The sequence below is a fragment of the Bubalus kerabau genome, chromosome 2, assembly GCF_029407905.1.
Source record: "Bubalus kerabau isolate K-KA32 ecotype Philippines breed swamp buffalo chromosome 2, PCC_UOA_SB_1v2, whole genome shotgun sequence".
Classification (NCBI taxonomy): Eukaryota; Metazoa; Chordata; class Mammalia; order Artiodactyla; family Bovidae; genus Bubalus; species Bubalus kerabau.
In genome coordinates, this window is record NC_073625.1 from 187,821,101 (window position 1) to 187,827,130 (window position 6,030).

Sequence of the window (6,030 nt, forward strand, 5' to 3'; positions counted from 1 at the left end):
ATGTGGGCTTCATTGCCCCTCAGCACTGGGATCTTAGTTCCCCAACCAGGGATTGAACTCATATCCCTTGCTTTGCGAGGCAGATTTTTTAACCACTGAACCACCAGGGAAGTTCCAGTGTGGAGTGTCTTAGATCCTTCTTACATAACTGTGGCTATCCTGCTTTGATCCTGTGCCAAAATTCAACAAATTATACTTTTTTTTTTAATCATTCCCTATCATTTTCTTTTTTTGACCACACTGTGCAGCATGTGGGATTTTAGTTCCCTGTGTGTGCATGTGTGCTAAGTTGCTTCAGTCATGTCTGACTCTACTGGACCCCATGGACTGTAACCTGCCAGGCTCCTCTGTCCATGGGATTTTCCAGGCAAGAATACTGAAGGGGGTTGCCATTCCCTCCTCAAGGGGATCTTGCCAACCCAGGGATCAAACCAGCATCTCCTACATTGCAGGCAGATTCTTTACTGCTGAGCTCCTGAGGAAGCCCCCTTAGTTCCCTGACCAGGCGTCAAACCTGTGCCCTGTGCAGTGGACGTGGGGAATCTTAACTACTGAACCGCCAGGGAAATCCCAACAAATGGTATTTTCTTAAAGATGAGTTGCAATGTAGAATCTGAAAATGAATTTTCCTTACTCTGCTATGTGAAATATAGTGGTCTGTCTGGCACTTGGAGTGGGTCTTTTGCCCTTGCATGATCTTGTATCATTTCTCATCCCTCGTTTGAAAATGCTGGTTCAGTGAGTCATGCAGACCTTCTCAGTAGACAGTAGAAAGCTCCACTGTATACTCCTGGGAGAATGAGAGTAGAAAAGGCAATTCATGTTACAGTGTATAGGTTTGGACCCTGGAAAACTGAGCACACTTTGAGAACTGCTGGTCTGCAGTATAAATTGAATGGTCACTGACCACAAAGCCCTGTAAGAGGACACAAAAGAAATAAAAAATTAAATCCGATGATCTTAACACTTGAAAAGTATGTTTCATTCAGTATGTGAAATTAGGGAAAGGCAAAAAAAAAGAAAAGAAAAGAAAACACAGATCACTTAAGTTTGCTAAGCATTAAGAAAAAGCAAAAGCACTTTGGGTCTCATTTTCTGTGTGTGAGTGATGACTGACCTGGGCAGCCACTCATTACCCCCAGTCATATCCATGCCGTGGCTCCTAGGCCAGCCTCCTGTGAACTGATTTCTACTGGAGAGGCTGGGGTGACCAGAAGCATGTGGGGGCCGATGGGGGAGGGAGACAGAATGAAAGGCAGGCTTGGGGGAGGCCCTGAAGGAAGAGCAGGATACAGTTTAGTGGAGGGGGGAGGTGTCCAAGCTGAGAAAGGACCACCATTATTTCCTCCAGTCTCCCAAAGAAGGATGAAGGCAGCTTGCACTATGTGCAGCCAGTCAGAGCCAAAGACAGGTTTCAGAGGGGCCACTTGGGTCTGAATTGGCTCTTGACCACGTGGCTGGTGTGCACTGTATCGACCGGACTAAGCTGTAAATGTGCTTCCACAGCACCGTCCAGCTCTGTCATCTCTGCCCACTTGTTTTTTCTTTTCCTGATAACGTACATGATTGAAGTACTCTTCGTACTTCAATATGTGTATTTTATGCAGTAAAGTACACATATAGCCCTATAACTTTTTATGTAATGTTCTTGTGTACTCACCGCCCAAATAAAGATAAAGAACTTCTCCATCACACCCACACATTTTCCCCGAATCCTTTCCAACTGAGTATCTTTCCACCTGTGCACTCAGAGGAAACCACCGTTCAGTCTTCTGAACCACAGGTGACTATTATCTGCTCTTGAATGTCGTCTAAATGTGATCAGTCATTCATTTGGTATGGTATGCATGTTGTTTTTGTAACATTTATTGATTTGGCTGTGCTGGGTCTTAGTTGCAGCATGTGGGATCTTAGTTCCCTGACTGGGGATTGAACCCAGGCCCCCTGCATTGCATCTTAGACATTGGACTGCCCAGGAAGTCCCGATATTCATGTTGGTTTTGAGAGTTATCCATGTTGTTGCACTTAACAACTGTGCTTTCTTTTTTTTTTTTTTTTTTAATCCATGAGTAGTATTTTACCCTGTGAGTATACCACAGTTCATTTATCTTTTTTCTTATTGATAGACTTTCGGATTGTATGTGGGTTCTGGCTATAATCTTCTGTGGATGCTATCAACATAAATGCCTGCAGTTCATGTTCTAGGGGATGGTGCTGAGGTGGAGTTGCTGCATTGTATACTAAGTGTGTTGGGCTTTATTGGAGACCACAGCAGAATACACATTCTTTTCAAGCTAGCATGAACAGTCACCAAGAGATACTGCTTTCTGGGCCATAAAACACAGTTTAACAAATTTAAAATAATAGAAGCTATATAATGTCTGTTGTCAGACTTACAATGGAATTAAACTGGAAATAAATAACAGATAACTGGAAAATACAAAAATACATGGAGATTAAACAACATGCTTCTAAATAAAACCTGGACAAAGAAGAATGCGTGCATGCTAAGTTGCTTCAGTCGTGTCTGGCTGTCTGTGACCCTATAGACTCTAGCCCGCCAGGCTCCTCTGTCCATGAGATTTTCCAGGCAAGAATATTGGAGTGGTTTGTCATTTCCTCCTCCAGGGGATCTTCCCAACCCAGAGATGGAACCTACATCTCCTGCATTGGCAAGCAGATTCTTTACCACCAGCACAATGAGAAAATTTAAAATATTTTGAACCAAATGAAAATGAAAACATAACTTATCAAACTTTGTGGGATACAGCCAAACAGTGCTTGGGGAACACTTATAGCAGTGAATGCATATATAAGAAAAGAAGAAAGACCCAAAGTTTCTACCTTAGGAAATTAGTGAAAGAAGAGCAAATCAAATCCAAAACAAGTAGAAAAAAAGAAATAATAAGAATGACAGGAGAAATCAGTAAAATAGGAAATCAACAAAACAAAAAACTAGTTCTTTGAAAAGATCAATAAAATCGATAAGCCTCTAGCCAGGCTAAGAAAAAGCAAGAGAACACAAATTACCAATATCATAAATTAAATTGAAATCATCACTGCTGACTCTATGGGCATTAAAAAAGTATTAAAAGAATACTGTGAACAACTTATGCCTACAAATTTCTTAATCTAGATAAGTTGGACCAATTCCTTAAAAGACATGTTGCTGGCCAAAATCTTGGCTTTCTCTGCACACCAAAGACAAGTAAAAAAATACAGAGACAGAGTTTGTAGGCAATAGAGAGGTCACTTTGATTCTCAGCCAGCAGAGCGGGGAATACAGTAGGCTCATGCCTCAAGAACTGTCCCCCTTCCATGAGGAGTCTAGAGGCTTATATAAGATGAGTGCTAGCGGTCAGGAGTCAGTGATGAGGAACAAAGGTGTTAGGATTTTGTTCAAAGACACTCATAGGCTCACATCCGTCACCCAGTAATTGAGTCTGGTAGTCCAGTGGTTCTGCAGCCTTCTTTCTGATGTGTAAAAAAGAGGAACTACAAGGGGAATAGGGTGTTGTAAGGGTAAGCAAAGGGTAATTAATACACGTGAAATGTAGCTCTTGCAGACTTAGGGAGCAGAAAAGCAAACTTAGTTACAGACACGCAGAGTAAGGAACAGTTAAAGTAAAAAAGCTAAGAATGTTCAGGCCTCCTCACTGTTTTCTTTATCTTCTTTGTTTGCAGGAAAGAGAAAGAAGGGAGGAAGGGAAATAGGTGTTGCTCTTGTCTGGCTGAGGACAGAACCTCAGTTTTGCTGTTTGACAATCACTAGCTGTTCAGTGCAGGGGCCCAGCTATCTCCTCCTTCAAATTTCCTTTGAGAAACATGAACCCTAAGAAATCTTTAGTGGGGTGATGAGGGACAGACTATCTGTATTCCATAACTTCTTCAGTGCTGGCATGGGACTCATAGACCCTACCTAGTGGGGGTCACGGAGTGCTCATCCTGTTTTATTAAGGGGCCCCTGGGTGAGTTTTGTGGTTATTCCCACAGGATCTGTTTAGGGGAGTGACTGTAATCTCTACATCATCATTATCTTGATATAAAACTGTTGTTATCTGGAGGAGACAATACTTAACAGACAGTTTTAAAAAAAACAGAGGCCATAGATGAGTAAAAGAGTTATTGTAGCTAGAGGCCAAAGAAGAAGAAGCAAGATACATTTGATGACAATTTTGACTGTGATTCAGATAGGGTCAGTGCTTGGGTCTTCTTGTCCAAATGAATGGAGCAATTTGGACTCGGAAGTAGTTGGAGGAATGACAACCTGCACAATAATAGACAAAATAGAAAAAAATTATCCGGATGCTAATTTAGACTTAACACTTTGAAGAGACTTGTAGCCAGGTAGCCGGTTGTCTGGGTTTATCTAAGTAGGTCTTAACCTTTAATGTGGCTATTGGTCATTAAACATGTGTTTGTTTTTTGTTTTTGTCAACACATGATCCAGAGCAATTTCATTGTCTAAACATATAATAGTTACAACAAGAGACCTTTAGAAAGTAAGGTTGTAGTTAGCAGCTGCTAGCAGACTTTGTGTTTAGAATGGCTGATGGCATCCTAAGTCTGACACAGCTCAGGAGACTCCAGTTTTTAACAATATAGGACTGGTCTGAAATACCATTGTGTCACCTAGTTATTTCCATAACTACTCTATTTTGACTTTAATTGTAATTTTTCCTTATTAGCCGAAGTGATTGTAACCATCAATGATGTTAATGTTTCTCTAGGTATGAGAAGATGTAAGAATCAGGGCTTATAAAAATCTTCTCCTGAAAGTGTCTATCTGAAGGTCTCTTCTGCCGGTTTTTCCAAAGCACAGAGTGCCTCATTCCTAATTTCAATCTTAAACTCCTTTCAGGAGGTATTGAAGGTCAACAGCTTCAGTGGCCATGATTTAATCTTTGTAGAGGTAGATGGCAATTGCCAACTTGCAGTTGGCAGAGCCCCTTCAGGGTCATGAATCTGACCATAGTTTGGGGATATTACATGACCATTTTGTCCCATGGTGCTAGGAATGCTCATTCCCAGATCTGGTGAAGGTTTCGTTGACAGGTCACTCAATGTGCTATTACTGGACTAGGCCATAAAACAGTATTCAAGATTCTCTGGACTACCTGTATTTAGTAGTCCTTGTGGTCCAGGAAAATATTCCCTTTTGTTGTTTCTTCCCATATCTAGACTTACACTGTTACAATCGTTGACCTTATATGGAACTGCATTTCTGATCAACTGCTTTAAGTCATCTAGTCATCATTATTGTTGTTGGAGGACTGGTTACACACTGGATACAGTAAGAAACAATAATCTTATAAAATAGGATCTAAGTAGTGCAGCTAATAACACTGAAAAAGTCATAGTGTAACAGGGAGACAAAACAATAAGCAATTTGAAAACAAAGGACAAATTAAACAATGATTAATATATACATTGAAGTGAAGTCGCTCAGTCATGTCCAACTCTTTGCAGCCCCATGGACAGTAGCCTACCAGGCTCCGCCGTCCATGGGATTTTCCAGGCAAGAATACTGGAGTGGGCTGCCATTTCCTTCTCCAGGCGATCTTCCCAACCCAGGGATCGAACCCAGGTCTTCTGCATTGCAGACAGACGCTTTACCGTCTGAGCCACCAGGGAAGCCCCGATATGATTAATATAACCAGTTGTAATTCAGTTGCAGTAAACCATCAAGTCCATAGGAGAGCCAGTTGGAGAAGCTAAACTCTAGCAGGATCAGGCAGGGTGAAAGAGAAAATGTTTTATCTTTGTTTTTATCAACCTGTTGTAGCTCACAGCATAAAAGAAAAGATATTTTTGAAAAACAGAGATTCAAGCTAGTATATTTTCTAAAGTCACAAAGTAATAAATCATATGTATCAGTTCATTCAGTCCCATGTAATTGAATTTTGATGACTCTTAATGACATGCCTATATTAATTAGATCAATAAATTTAAACATTAATACCAGTATCAACTTAATATTGGATATTTTCCAGTTTACGTGAGCCTGAAATTCATTTTGGTCAGTTTATT